The sequence below is a fragment of the Calonectris borealis genome, chromosome 20, assembly GCF_964195595.1.
Source record: "Calonectris borealis chromosome 20, bCalBor7.hap1.2, whole genome shotgun sequence".
Classification (NCBI taxonomy): Eukaryota; Metazoa; Chordata; class Aves; order Procellariiformes; family Procellariidae; genus Calonectris; species Calonectris borealis.
This window is the reverse complement of record NC_134331.1, coordinates 10,470,513-10,485,654: the sequence shown is the minus strand read 5'-3', so window position 1 is coordinate 10,485,654 and position 15,142 is coordinate 10,470,513. Positions and strand designations below refer to the sequence as shown.

At 52.1% G+C, this 15,142-nt stretch overlaps 1 protein-coding gene across 1 annotated transcript in view; it reads left to right on the top strand.

The window, feature by feature from the left end:
• The first annotated feature begins 8,894 nt into the window (after positions 1–8,894).
• Positions 8,895–15,142, top strand: part of PIK3R6 (phosphoinositide-3-kinase regulatory subunit 6) — a 41,119-nt gene continuing 34,871 nt past the window's right edge. The window contains exons 1-2 of the mRNA XM_075169778.1: positions 8,895–9,775; positions 12,542–12,730. The gene's annotated coding sequence lies outside the window, so the exon portion shown is untranslated. The remainder of the gene's footprint in view (positions 9,776–12,541; positions 12,731–15,142) is intronic.

The following is a 15,142-nucleotide window of genomic DNA, read 5'->3' as shown; positions in this document are numbered from 1 at the left end:
CCACAAATCCCCCTTCCCTGTTCTTTTCATTTTAAAAAGAAAAGTGAAAAGAGGAACACGCACGTTTAAATCCAAAGCAGAAAGAAGGTACTTTGTTCTAAAAATGTGCATGATGAAAAGTTTGGAATCGGGGCTCAAGTCTGATCCTTGAAGTGCTGCATAGCTGAGGGTTTTGTTCTTTTAAGTACAAAAGATTTAGCAAACAGCTGCTGATAAAATAAGCAAGGCCGGGTTAAGGCTAGACTATTTAACAAAACTAGTTTTGCCTCCTGTAGATATGGTCAAATCAACTCGATGGAGCTTTTTGCAACTCTCACAGCATCAAAGCTGAGCTGGTCTGTGGCCTGGCTGCATCCGTGAGGGATGGGAAGGCAGTGAATAAGGTGTGTTCAACGTTTCAGGCTGGGAACACCAACTTACGTTGGCTTCCTGAATGAGAGAGGTTATACCAAAACAAGTGCTTTGGGGTTTTGGTATGTGTTAATTTATCAAGGTGCAGTGGCAGTTTGAGATGGTCCCCTGCTCTGTCGGGGATTGTCATCCCACAGCCACCTCAGCCAAAGCTGCTGGACTTGGCACAGCTGGAGTGGGACGTGCTCCACCACTGGTGAGGTGGGACGTCGTGATGTGGTGTGGGAATGCACTATGAGGGTGACTTCTCACCACCCACCATCAGTGGTGACCCTCCATCCTCTGATCTTCTCCAATGGCACTTTGCGCATAGGTGCTCCTCATCTTTGCTGGCATGATCCCCACAGCTTCACCTCACCAGCACAACAAGGAGCATCCCAATATGGATGCTTGCATCAAGCGCCAGTGTGCCACAGGAGTTGGTTGAGAGCCAAATCTGCCTCCCCAGAGCCACCATGGCTCAGTACTGGCAGGGAGCAAAGAGCCTAATCCATGCAGGCAACCTCTATCAGGTTGCTCAAGGTCCAGCCAAGGTTTGAATAGCTTCAAGGATGGAGATGTTCTAGTGCATGAGGTGGATGATCATCCAGAGAAGGGGTCCTTAAGTGGCCAATCCTGATCTGGTGCCTAACGAGGAGTACAGAATGAATCAAGAGGCAGGAATGAGATTGCCTGTGCTGGATCCACTATTAAAGTCATTAAGATACTCCTCTGGAAGGTAGAAAAAGCAGGTGCCATCCTTTTTTGGCAGGTGGGGCAATAGAACCCATCTTCCATGGTCTAAGTAGGTCATCATCAGGTTGTCTGAATGGAAACATTGCTGTGAGGCATGACGAATGCTCCCAAAAAATGACACTTGTATCTTGAAGCATTTTGAGTGAGGGAAAAATACATTCGCTCCTAAATATAGTATTTGTTTAGACTGACTTTTCTTTAGCTTTACTGTCACGTTGGGGAAGAAGTTTGTTTGTAAAGTTCACATGGTCTGCCAGAGGTGAGCAGAGGTCTGCCAGGATGGCTGCCTGGAGAAAGCTGGAGCCTGCACTGGGGCTTGGTGTGCTGGGACAAAAATAGCCCAAGCATTTGGTTGGTGATGGGGCACTTCGCCTGGGTGTAGGGACCTGCCCACAGCCTTGGGCAGCTTGGCACCTCTGATCCCTTCCTCGTGCTCAGTTAGTTGTTTGTCAGAAGTGCCAGGGCAAACCTGCCTCTTGAACTTTTGCTTCCTGGTAGAACGTGCAGTTTCATGGGTGGCATTTCCAGATGCCCTGCAGAGAGAGACCAGCAGATGTGGGGGATGACAGGGGGTGTGGAAGCCCACAAGGACCTGGGGATTGGGGTCATGGGACCTGAATTGGACTGTTTCCAGGAGATCTCGTAGAAGGAGGTATTTCAAAGGTGCTCATCTCCTCTTTCAGCTGTAGCAAGAAATAGCAGAGTCAGGCTTCCCGGCGGCTCTCAGTCCCCGCGTACCATTACAGGATAAGGATTAACGTGCCCAGGATGTCTCCTCGGTTAGAGGTCACAGCCCCACAAGCACCGTCCCCTCCTTTCTGTCTGCCTGCTGCCTGTCTGCTCCCATCGCTGCATCTCAGATTACCTTCAGCCCAAGCAGAGGTACCTGGGGACAGCTCAGGTCCTGCTGGCAGGGCTGGCAGCGAGCCCCGAGCTTGGCTCCCTGCCTGCGGGTTGGTGACTGGCTAACCAAACCAGGGCACGATGGCCAAATTCACCCCTCTGCCAGGGACAGGATCTGCCTGACCCAGAGGGGTTTATGGCGAGTCCTGCTAATAATCCAGCGCTTTCAGAAGAAAAGGGAGAAGCGGAAGAAAATCCAGGGAATATCTTCTTCTGCCAAACTCCCTGCCCTAGTTCTCTCTTGCGGCTGCAGGTTTCTGGGCTGGTAGATCAGGCTGTTTCCCATGTGTGTGATTTAGCTGCTCTTACAGGCAGTTGTAAAGTAGAAAATATTGGGAATTTCTGTGAATTTTGCTAATTCCTTAAGGGTTTTGGCCAGCACCCGTGACTGAAAAGGGCATCTGACTCTCTGTGTCTCGGGACTGACCTTTGCTCAGGACTAACGAGAGCGAAGCTGGACAAGTGAAACATTTCTGGGCTGCAGGCGGCTGTTTATCTCTCTTGGCAATGCCTGCTGCTCCGCTGTCCTTATCTTACTTGTGTTAATTAATGATCAATTCAAAGTTAACAAGGCTCCCTGTGCCTGCATGAGGAATGGAGTTTTCCTAGCAGGGAAAATTTATTCAAGAAGAGTAATGGTGTGCTAATGATGCAAAGTTGCATAATTATCAGTATTTTCAGATGCAGCACACGTCCTATAGCCCCTATGCCTGTGCCAGTTGGTGCAGGTAGCTGACTGCGTGAGGAATGGGGATGGGCTTTTCTGTGCCAATCCCAAACTCACTTTCTTCCTCTGTGCCCTTGTAATCCCCTCTCCCTGCCGCAGGCACCTCCCCGGCAACACTCGCAGGAAGAAACGCCAAAGCTAAAGGGTTGTAGCCGGAGCAAACATGTCCAAAAACTGAAATCCAAATCAAAGCAAGCATGAAAAATATTTTATGGTGTTTAGCCAGCTCTAGGATAACCTAGACTTGGGTTTGACTGCATAAAACTTTCTGGACAGCAACGGGCCAGTGCAATGCCGTGTATTTAGCTGGTGTTTCCATCTGCAGAGAGGACCTCAGGCAGGGTGGCTCAGCCAGTCGAACACTCTCTGTTCTCAGCAGGACTAGTCCTGCTTCTGGCTGTGTCTGGAGACTTTCTGGGAGATGCCTATGAACTGCAGGCTGAGATGTTGCCCTTGTAATCAGAAATTTGTGGATGGATCTGTCAGGATACCCAGGACCCTGGGTCCTCCACCCTCTGGTCTATTGGGGAGACCTTTGTTGATGGCAGGCTCTGTCACATCTCCCCGGAGCGGGTCGCACGGTGCTGCTCCTCTGCACTGTCCATGGGCACCAGCTGGGTGCTGACTTGCAAGGAAAAATGAGACTCTGAATCATCAGGACTTTCCCTGTACAACAGGACACGTTTTTTCCCATAGTTGATCTCTGTGTTGACTTACCGTCAATGGTGGCCCAGGTTAAACCGCTTAAGGACAGGATGCTCTTGTGACAGGTTGCTAGAAGAAAGTTCAGCCCCTTGAGGGTTTTCCTGCCCAGGCACCCAGCTGAACTGTAATCCTAAAGCCGCTGATTAAATTTTTGCTGCTGTTTTATGGCCAGTTTTAATGGTGCACTGGGTACAGGAAGCAATGGGGTAGCTCCAGCTGTGGTGACGAATGCCACGCTCTGCAGCCAGTCCTTGGGCGATTGGGCAAGGGCTGAAAGAAGGGACTGAGTGCAGGCATATCTTATCTCTGCATGCTCCAGACCATCATCTGAACCCCTTCCTGCTGCGGACTGGGTGACTGAGGGGCGTGTGGTTCCTCCGAGATGTGACACACTGGAACCGGCACGAACAATCTGCATAAGGGTGAGATTGAGCGATAGCTGAGATTCCTCCTCTGTTTAACTTCACAACCGTCGTGAAAGGAAGTATGTGCTACTCTTTAGTTAGAAGTCAACCTCTTCCCATCCTACGGAGCCATCTGTACTTTAACACGTGACTCGAGCCTGTGTGTAACCAATACCATTACAATAATTGTGTCAATCCCTCAGGCCAAAGACAGCCCGCATGGTGGGGAGGGTTGAAGCCTTAAAAAACTGAGGGGATGCTGGTGTTCATGCTGCTTTCTCTGCTTGCTTGCTGAAGGAAGAGCAGAAGAGGCATCTATTCTGATCGGAAATTGCCCCAGGAAAGACACTTTGGTGAGGAGAAATGGTGCCTGTAGCCTGGGCTGGGTGCAAGCAAGGATGGAGACGTCTGGCTTCTAACTCGTCTCTACTCTTCTGTTTCCTGCAAGCCATCAGTAAGGAGCAACTTGCCTCAGGCATCTGTGACAGCTTTTGTCGGACCAAGCTGAGGCGCTGCAGCAGCCCTCCCATGCTGTCCTCTGCCCGTGGGATGCTCAGGACAAATTACCTCTGGTGGGCTGGTGCTGAGGACTGGAGCCATGGTGGCTGGGCTGAGCAGTGGGGCTCCTTCCCCCATGACATGAAGCACGCCCAATGCAGGATGGAGGAACAGACTGAGCCTACATTTCCCTCCATCCCTCTCTCCCCGAGTACGGCTCTCAGCGACCATGTGAATATTTAGCTGGAGCCTGGAGGTGCCTGGGTTGAGGCGGGCACCCACAGGGTGGATGCAGCCCATAACTCATCCTCTTCACTAACGGGCAGAGTGGGTGTAGCTAACGGCTGTTGATCGGTGATTGTAAAACATGGCCAAAAGGAGGTTGTGATAGCTTTGTGTTTCTCACTTTCTATTAGAATGTGTTTTACAAATAGTTTAAGATACTGAGAGATGTTTTCTGAACTCACCCCGATATGACTAATGTGTCTAAATATGCAAGCTGTGGGACTCGGGTTTGCATGAATGGAGTTGTCTATTAGTCATTTTAAAGCCTTTGAATACCCCTTGTGCGTACAACCATGCCAGGAAATATACATGTATTTATCTGTCTACCTGCTTATCTCTATGTATCTATCAATGAATCATTTGTATAGCGTATATATTCCCCTTGTGTGTATGTATATGCATGTATGTGCTGTAACATGAATGACAAATACAGTACAGATGTGGGCAGGTGGGTGGATATATACCTACACACTGCACATTTCTTTTTAGCATATAAAATAGTTCTACCTACTTTGCATGGTAAGAAAGTATAGATACGTGTGCGGGTTGGTGTGCAGTGTGAATCTTTGTTACTTGAACAGCTCCACCCCTGCCAGGTGTATTATTAAATATAGTAAGTAATGTGATATAGATAGGTATGGTTTGGTTATTAACATACAAGCTGGCCAGATAGAGCAGGTAGGTGCACGTGCAGATGCGTGCTCTTTATGTCAAGTTTCTCTTTCAATAGACACATGAAAACAAACAAAAAAAATAGAAATCTAAGCAGCCCCTTGCTCTGCGAGCAGCCGCAAGCTGCAACCAGGCAGTGAAAAACCTCTAAGCGTGAAGGTTTTGCTCCAGCACACGCTCAGCTCTCCCCCGAGGCGGGACGTGGGTGGGGGCTGCCTTAGCCCCGTGCACCGCCGCCAGCCCCTCGGAGACGCCCCGGAGGCACTGCCTCATCTCATCTCGCCAAGGCTGCTAGGGTGTTCCCACAGTCGAGGGGAAGATGAATTTTGGCTGCCAGCAGATGGAGTGGACTGAAAAACTGGGAAAATAACTTATGAGTAAAGGCGCGATCATTACATTGCAAGGTGCTAGAAAGGAATGCTTCAGCTATTGCTCCCAGATTCTGTTGTTTTTTTTTTTTTCTGGGGAATTTTTAAGCTTCATTTGTCACGATTTTTTATTTCTCTTTTGTGGTTTTCTCCTGTCTGTTTTCTTTTCCCAGCTCTCCATCCCTGGCTTTAAAAAATCCAATGAAATAAAATCCCTAAGGTGCTGAACTTCAGGGAAAAAAGATCTCCAGCAGTGAGGAAATGGGAAGAGAAAAAAGAAATAGTAAATCAAGAAAATAGTTTGTCATGTTGTTGATGTGTTTAAAACAAACCTGTTTTACGTCCCTGTTTAAGAAAGGCGGAGCTGGTCTCTGAAGTAGTGACAGACCTGTCAGGGATGAGTCAACGCCAGCGAAGGGCCTCCAGTGGGGAAATTCTTCACAACTACAAAGGTAAGAGAGAGTGGTTGGTATCAGCAAACACTTTTGCTTCTTCAGGAAGCAACTTTCTATATCTCTGATAGCATCAGCAATCTCTCGCTTTCACTGGGTGACACCAGTAGATCTCCCCATGGTTCACCCAAGAGGACAATATCATTTTCCTCACCCTACATATGCAGGTCATCCCATTGCGGAGGAAAGAGAGGACATGCAGTACCAGACCCGCCTGGCTAAGCTGCAATCTCCTCCCTGACCTGCCAGAAAGAGGACATGGCTGAGGTGCTGGGATGAAAGCAGGTGACAAACAGCAAACACAGGAGCATCTCAGAGTTAGGAAAGGCAAAGGAGGGACTGGGCTCCAGGAGCACGACAGCAATGTACGCTCGCCCTGTGAGAGGTAGACAAGGAAAAGCTGGGTGAGTCCTTGCTGGAGAGGGAAAGCTATCCATGGCCAATGCTGAAAGAGTTAAAGGCATGTTTGCATGAAGTGGGAAGAGCCCAGCCGGGAGCTGGCGGCTTCGGTGTAACTGTCAGACACAGGACCAGGTCCCCTTATGCGAGGTAGGTGCACTCAGGAATGTTAAATGCTTTAAATCACCTGACATGAAGAAATTCCTGCCAAGGTGCTTCAGGATTCAGCTAAGGGCTCCCTCTTGCAGTGACTTTTGGGAATGGGTAGAGAAAAAGTGAGGTGGTGAGACTGGAGAAGGACAAGTGAAGGACCGGCCTTTAAAAAGGGGGAAGGAGCTGGAGCTCTCTCAGCTTAATTCAACTGCTGGGCAAATGCCAGCACAAACAAACCACCCCTTTGCAAACCACCCTTTGCAAGTCCCTGGAAACAATACGGAAGTGAGGGATTTATCAGAACCAAACTGAATTAAACCAATGCGGTTTTGCTCCTATGGCAGCACAACGAACCCCGAGGACGTTGAGGAACCGTCTGAGTGCAGTGGAGTTTCTGCCGCCGCCTCTCCTGTGCTGCCTGTAAGGGAACTGGGGAAACACAGACCGGGTGCATCCACCGCAAGCTGGATGGGAGGCCAGCACCCATGGTCTGAGCACAGGTTCATTGCCAGGCTGGGAGGATGGAGGAAGGTGGCTGTTCAAGGTCTGTCCTGCTGATGGGGTTTTCCAATCTATTCATTAATGAGATGGGAGATGGAGCAAAGAGCATCTGAATTGCCTTTACAGGTGAGGCCGAGCAGGATGGTGACTCCAGTGGAGAATTGGAATTTAAAGTGAACTGAGCTGAGTCCAAGTTCTTTACCTCTCCGTAGGTTGCTGTTCAACAGGGACAAGAGCCAAGATTCCCCTTGGGGCAGGAGTGACAGCTACATGGTAGGGGCTGGGGAGCAGCTGGGGAGGCGACGGGTCTGCTGGAAAAGCTGTGGGTGTCACAAGCTGGCTCTGAGCTGCTGTATCCCACCCGGGTGTCACAGGTCAGGCTTTACCAGCGTAAAGAGGAGCACCACTGGCATGAAACAGTCAGGTCCACCCTCTTTCCTCCGTGAACTGCCAAACGACAGACAACGTGGCCTCTGAGGGGAGATGTAACGTTTAGACTCAACTGGAGAAGGCTGGTGATAGGGGATGTTGCAAGAAACATTCAGGTTAGGCAGGTTGAACGGGCAGGGATGGCCATGCAGGGGGAGCAGAGACGGCTGCCGTGCCTTGGGCATGCACCGGGGGCTGGTTTCTGGGTCCAGCCTTGTCCTGGGATTCTCCAAAAAAGCAAGCCTTGGGATTAAGGAACAACCTACCTCTTTCTCTGCCTTACGCAGCAAGTTGGAAGCTAAAGCAGCATTTTGAAAGCCCTGCTTGTTCCTCCTGAAAAACAACAGTGGAAACAGCTTCTCCACTCAGCTTATCAGCTCAACAAGTGAAGTGGAGGAGAGTGACTGTAATTAAAAAGAGCTGTTTCCTGTTGCACACTATTGCTGGCAGAACCGATAAGCTGGAGGATTTGATCTCATTCCAAAACTGTCACCTTGCTACCCACGGGAGAGCCGTAAATTCTGGGAAAAAGATCCTGGGAGGTGTGGAGGCAGGCAGCGGAAACTATAGCCCTTGGCGTACGTGCATGCAGCACTTAAGATTTTGGACAAAAAGCAATCTCTCGCCATTTCAAGTGGCTGATCTCTTCCTCGGCACTGGCAAGGGGCTGACAACCCGTGCAAGCACAGGCGTGCCCAGCTCATCGGCACGAGGCGGCTGCAGCACCCACCAGCGGCGCCGGACCCGTTTCCTACAGGTGCCTCAGAGTTTCCTGCTCACAAGTGGGTAACCTCGACTGGCGGCGGGTTTTCCATCGCCTGCTCTGCTGGGCGGTTGTGTGATACCAGGCGTGTAATTGCAGCCCTGAGGATGGTGGGAGCTGGTCTCTGGACAGGATGAAAAGACAAAGCTTGCTGGTTTCTTATCAGCTGTTTGCTCATGCTTATCGCAATCGATTTGCTTGGATTTTTCAAACCTGTAATTAATCTGTAGGTGAGCAGTCGCATCTCCTGGTGCTAATTCCTATATAGTCTTTATCAAATAAGATGATATTTTCCACCCTTGCAGGACATACTGAGACACTGCTCAGACTTGAAAAGTCCATGATTTATTATTGTTATCTTCTACTGCTGCTATCTCCTTATTACGGATTTTTTCAAGACAAAAAAGAAACGTTGGAGATGGATTAGTTTGCAGAAATGAAGAAGACAACTTCATTGGTTGTCATCAACAATGTCAACAACAGCCATCAAACTGTCTGTTTGCTTGGCTTTCCCTCTCTCCAAATCCCCCCATCTTCTATATTTGCTAAAGCTGGAGTAAAACTGGAATTGGGATGAATTCCAGGGTGGAAAACAGAGATGTGACGTCAAAACAGTGCTTGGTTTGTGACCTGTTCCCTTATGAACTGTAAGAAAATCATCCATTGACTAAAGCCTTGGGGATTTGGACATCTGCCAGGAGGAGGAGGTGTCCCTGCAGGATGGTTTTAGAAGGAGCGGAACTCAAACAGCATCGTTTTCTTTGCACAAATACCTTTGCTTCCCTCAGAAACTCGGTCGACTTGCTAGGTATGTTATTAAAGCAGCCACATAATGATGGCAAATTAAAGCAGGGAAAACTAAAGAATCCATGAATAGAAACCAGGGCAGGAGGAGAGGCGTCCAGAGCTCCCCTTCGACAGGAACCTTCGTGCGTTTGCGGGGTGTGGAGCAGCGGCCAAAATGGGAACCGAACGTCAGCGCCGCGATGGGGAGGAGAAACATCTCCGTCTCCGCCGGCCCCGCTTGCTGCCAGCCCCGGCATCGCCGCCGGGGCTCCTTCAGCCCCACCAGTGCCGGTGTCGAGCGAGGGGCTGCGAGGCGCCGGGGGCCCCGCGTGCAGCTGCAAGGCGCCGGAGCGTGACCGCCGGGAGGGAGCCAGCCCCGGCCGGTGTCGGCGCGTCACGGCCCGGCGGTTGTGCAACGTGCTCTCCGGTGGGGAGCTGCTGCTGCTGGCACGGGTTCAGGTGCTGGCGGCTGTAGTATCTGGAGAGGAGAGAGGGCTGCGTGCCGCTCCCATGGCAGGAAAGCCCCTTTCTGGACAGTAATTTCCTCTCCAGGCTGGAAAGCCCCTCCTGAATTAGTGCTTCAGGTGAGCTCTTTCTATTTACTTTGGGAGCAGACTTCTTCCACGTAAGGGAGATTCAGACCGGTTCAAAACTGTTGTGTATCCCATTCATGCAGAGAGGCGTACAGCCATGAGTCTTTATGGTGCTCCTGTAATACCTGTAAATCACAGAGGACAGCGTTTGCAGGGACAAAGAGCTGTTTTGTACCTGGTCCACGCTACTTGCCACACAAGAGGTTCTCTCTCTACTTTATTTTGGTTCTTTCCTATTTTTTTTTTTTTTGGTCTTCTGACTGAAGCCTTTGTTTGAGCTGGGTCATACCTGGCTCTTCCTCTTGCGGTCGCCAGCGCAGGCGGCAGAGGCGTGATGTTATCTGGGGTGATTTGACAGTTCCCCGTCCTGTTCTCAGGGTGACGGTCAGCTGTGTTTCAGTGTCTAATGATATCAGCTGCTAACTGGCAGCTCGTTACAGAAAACATGGAGAACCAACCCCTTCCTCCCTGTTACATGTGTTGCCACAAGAGAATATGACCCTACAGGAGGAGGAGGGCTGATGCTGAAATCAAGCTGCTGCTATGACTAGAGATGGCGCATACAGAAAGGCAGGAGGGGAAGATCTCCAGAACAGCCCTTTAGCTAAATGAGTTTTGGGTTGGGATCCCAAAGTTGACGGCAACAAGAGGGTTGCTGGGTGTGTGCTACGGGAACGGTCCAAGGAAGGTCACTGGCACCCTCCTTCTGTAGCTGTGCAGCAGGAGAAAGTCCAGTTCTAGCAAAAATGAGGGGGAGGGTGAAGGTTTGGGACCTGCTGTGGCCAGCTGAGCAGCAAGAGTGAAAATACCCAGCAGCAAGTGGGAGATCCCGGCCTTGAAAGATGCTTGTGAAGCATCACCAAAGCAAGAGCACATCTGACAAAGGGGTGCCGTGTAGCCAGTGCCACCCTTTTCCCCTCCTATGCTCACATCCCCACTCGTGTCAGTGCATTGGCTTCACAGCTCACTTTCCTCTGGCATTTGCCTGGGAAACAGTATCTGCATGGTGGTTCCTGCCTGTGGCAGGAGCTCCTGCACACGGGGCACCTCCCGCTGAGGAAGGATGGATGCGACATGGCATCAGGACTGATGGACTGGCATGGGACGATAAGCTATTGAACAGTGCTGCCCAAAACCTTAGCCCAGGCACGTTGAAGAAGTTAATCCTGATGCTAGCAGGGACAAAGCTTTTGCAAACAGGATCCCATGCGTATATGCCACAACCACGCTGCCCACGGGGCTGGTCTGGGGTCCACCGGCACCGCTGTGCTCTGCAGCGATTCTGTACCGGGGCCAGGACACGTACGTGTGTCCTTCATGAATGGGAGTGAACGTGAATGAAAACAAGACAGGGGAAATGAGGATGTTATCATCTGCTGTTGTGTGCTGCTGCTGTTTTCCCAGAGCCTTCCTGCCCGCAGGACGACTGCTCGGCCGCGCAGGGCGGCGAGCCCACCGGGGGAAGGGGATGCTGCTCAGCGCAGCAACTTGGCACCAGTGCAACAAGTGGGAATTGAATGCAAGTAACGCTGACAGCCAGTTAAACTGCCTCCTCCTGCCTTTCTCTCCCAGTCAGGAAGGAAGTAGGTTATTTTTAAATCTGAGGCCCAGGTATATAACTATACCTAATGCTTTTTCTCATGTAAAAGAAGATGGGAAGTGATACAGTATCAGCTGCAGTTCCCACGCTCCCTCTATAAGTACTTTCTCCCCCCAACCACTTACTCCAAAAAAGCTCAGAGCCTCAAGCGTTGCTCTAGGTAACACTTGGGGTGCTGAGCTGATCTGTTGTAGCAGTCCCTGGCTGGAGAGGTCGGCCAATGCTACTGAGCTTTCCTGAGCACTTTGCGCGGTGAAGCGTGGGGCTTGCACACACGCCCCATCAGCTGGCTGGACTGACGGAGCTGGTGGGCTCACCCCACCCCATAGGGATGAGTGTTCATCTCCTGAGTTGGGCTGGATCCGATGGGTCCACACATCCCTCCCGTGCGCCAGCCTGGGCTTCTGCCAACGTGCAAATGGGTCTTGGCCCTAACAGTGTGTTGGTGCACTGACGGACCTCAGCAGCCCTGAGCAGCCTCACCTGGCGCCCCGTTTGGGCTCATACCAGGACTCCTGACACTGAGTCACGAGTGGTGACAACATGACGCCCTGCTGAGCACAGCCAGACCTCTGCCAATGCAATGGCAAATTTCTCTGTGAACGTGTTCCAGAAGGGGCCGGGCATCCCCTGCCCAGGCTGCATCCCCGTGCTGGCAGGGGCATTGCTGGCATTGAGCAAAAGCAGATGTGCGTGAGATGCTCCGGGCGGGAGGCGCTGGCAGAGGCACAAAATGCGGCGCTTGGAACGGGGAGCTGGAAAAGTATCTTCTTGGACAGACTCCTCCTTGTCTCTCGTAGCAACACTGTTTATTTCGAGGCGCTGGGTGTGCAGCCTCAGGCACTCTCTCTGCCTCGGCTGGGAGGCGGCAGCACCGGAGGAGTTGCCCCCGCGTGGGGTGGTCAGTGGCACGGCGGAGGCTGTGCCAGCATCGGGGCTCACCACGGCCGCTTGTCCCAGAGCAGCCTGACCTGCATGGCTGGTTTTTGAGGATTAAAGGCAGGGCACAGCTGAGCCCTCTTTCGCCTGCTCCTGCACGTCCGGAGAGCGCTGGGCGAGCACGACCCACGCGGGGACAGCTTTCTCCTTGAGGGACTTCTCTATGAAAAAGGAAGTTGTCTTGAAATAACTCCGGCGCTTCCCTTTTCGCTTTGCAGACTTTGAAGTGTGCTGCAGAGCCCGGCAGCCGCCCCGGTGCTCTCCCGGCACACACCAACCTCCTTGCCAGGCAGAGCGGACCCTGTGATGACTCCTCCGGGACCCCGCTCTGCCCACCCTGCACTGGACGGGACCTCGGGTGCACGCGGGACTCACTGGGCACCTCGCTGCCTGCCCTGAAGAAGCAGGTAGAGTCCTGGAGGGCGCGTGGCTCCTGGGTCCGTGCATGGGGAAATGCAGTGCTCATCCTCTGTCTTGTCTTCTCTCTGCTCCTTCGAGGGGGACCTGCTGCTCTGCTGGTCCCCAGTGCTGCGCTTTTACTGGGGAGTGCTTTCTGTCTTAGATGTTGGCAGTGTGTGCTGCATCCCTGTGGATGAAAGACCCTGGCAAGCCCTTGAACGGGGTCAGTTTTGTTTGCTTTCTCAGGCTGAATTAGGGAAGGGGGCACTGATGGTGCTGGAGAAGAGGAACATGCTGCTTCTCTGCAGGAAGGGAATATTTGTGCAAGCTTCCCCTGCTGCACCCCACCAGCGAGTGGGATCCTGGTGGGAAACACAGGGTTTGCCCTGGAGCCTATCCCAGGGAGGAGCGCGGGGACTTTGCTGCCTGCACCCCTGGAGAAGACACGGGTAGTTTTGATGTTATTGCTGCTCTGGCACTCGTTCAAGGCCCCCGGCCGCTCGCTGCACACGCATCCCCTGTGCATACCCCGCAGACAGCCAGCAACTGCTCGCTGCTCGGCCCAGATGGGGTGAGCGAATTACATCACTGACTTGGGGCTGTTTCAGCACTAGCTCATGCTTATTCATTTTGCTCTGTGTGAAACAACTCCCAGTTGCAAGGAACGGAGTCACCTGCCCAGAACCACTCCCGGCCATCGCCCGCTCTTACCCTGGCATTGCTGGGGCTCCCCCCTTCCAGCCCCTTGCCCCGTGGAACAGGCAGTACCCATGCATGCAGCCCCGGGGGGAGGCTGCGCTCCGGCTTTAGCTGCAGCATGGGGGTGGCCGGCGTGGCACACGCTCCGGCGCTGGCTGTTTGTGCAGTCGTGTGGCTGCCCGGCTTCCCCTCCCCTTGGCCCGGGGCCTCATCTGTCCCTTGGGGGCCCTGAGCGCTGCAGCAGTGACATGGCAATAAACAGCGATGGTAGCGGTGATAACGAGGACAGTGCAGCAGCCCCGTCCAGAAAGGAAACAAAAAGGGGAGTGCTCAGGGAGAGACCTTCAAAAAAAAAATTATCTGAGCCAACTCTGTGCAACAGGCAGATTTTAGTCCTCCTCCGCTCTGTGCCCTGCTGACTGTTTTCCTCTGGCAGCATCGTCTGGCCGCATCACAGGCACCGAGCCCAAGCAGTCGCCCTGTGACCGCTCACCTCCCTGGGATGCCGCTGCCCTCCCACGAGAGCTGAGTGTCTACGCAATGTAGCAGCAGTTTTTCTTCTCTGCCTCTTGGCTAAGTCCGAACACAGAAACAAATTCCTCTGGGCTTCAAGGACAGATTTATCAACTCTGAGTATTACACAAACTTTTAGGTGTGTACTTGGTTGGTGCTTTGGTAGTGGAGTGGCTCCCAAGGCTTTCTCGACCAGTTTCTGAGTTCCTCTGTGGATGGCCCAAATCCATGGGACATTCTTCAGCCTTTACAGCTTAGAGTCCTGTTGAACATCTAAAGGTATGTCCTGTATCTTCTGTAGTGGAAGAAAACATGGGTCAATTTGGTGAAATATTGGAGTGTGTCTGCTCTGTCACATGAAGCTGCCCAAACTACACAGCTTCCTCTCAAGCATTAATTTGACCTGAGGAAATAGCTTGAGGCCGCAAAGCCTCAAGCTGTTCTGCAAAGACCTGGGCTTGCTGCTCGCAGGAGGCGCTGGCCTCCGCACGGCTCTGCCCTGCAGCCTCTCCCCGCCAGCCGTGAGATGCTGGGGCTCCAGCGCTGGCACAGGGCTGTCCTGCCATCAAGTATTGGAGGGCTGCTATGAAGATCAGCTGTGGTGGTGTTTCTACCCCAAAATAGCTTGCCATATATTTTGGTTCTTTTAGTCCCGTCTCCTAAAGAGACAGAGGGATGAGACTTCATTGTCTGTTGCCTGTTGATCAGTCCGTTTGGGACAGCCCACAGCCCACATCCCCGGCTGGATGGCTCCAAATCTGACAGAGGAGAAGACTTCTTGGCACAGAGCGTGGTAGCATAGGGCAGCTAGCAATGGTTTTATTTGGGTTTCCTTTATGAGACAACATGTTGAGGCTGTTGAATGACAGAAACATTGCTTTCTTTTTTGCTACAAGAAAATAATCTCTGGTTCAGGGAAGGGCTGTGGGGGACATGACTGGCCACTGTTCCCCATTGCTAGGCACCAACTTGCACATCCCCATTGGAGCAGTTTCCATTTTCTCTTTCATGTTCAGATGGTTTCCCTCTGGGAGTCCTCTGAACGCTATCTCAGAGCAGTCCTGCTTGTGTTGGGCACCGTCTCACTCCACTGGTGACAGGGACCTTGATGCAAAACCTGTCTGTGGCCCCTTTGGCAGGGGATGCCGTGCCACCTTCCTGCGACATACTGAATTCCCACCTCCCCACCACCTTCTGATACGTGGGGT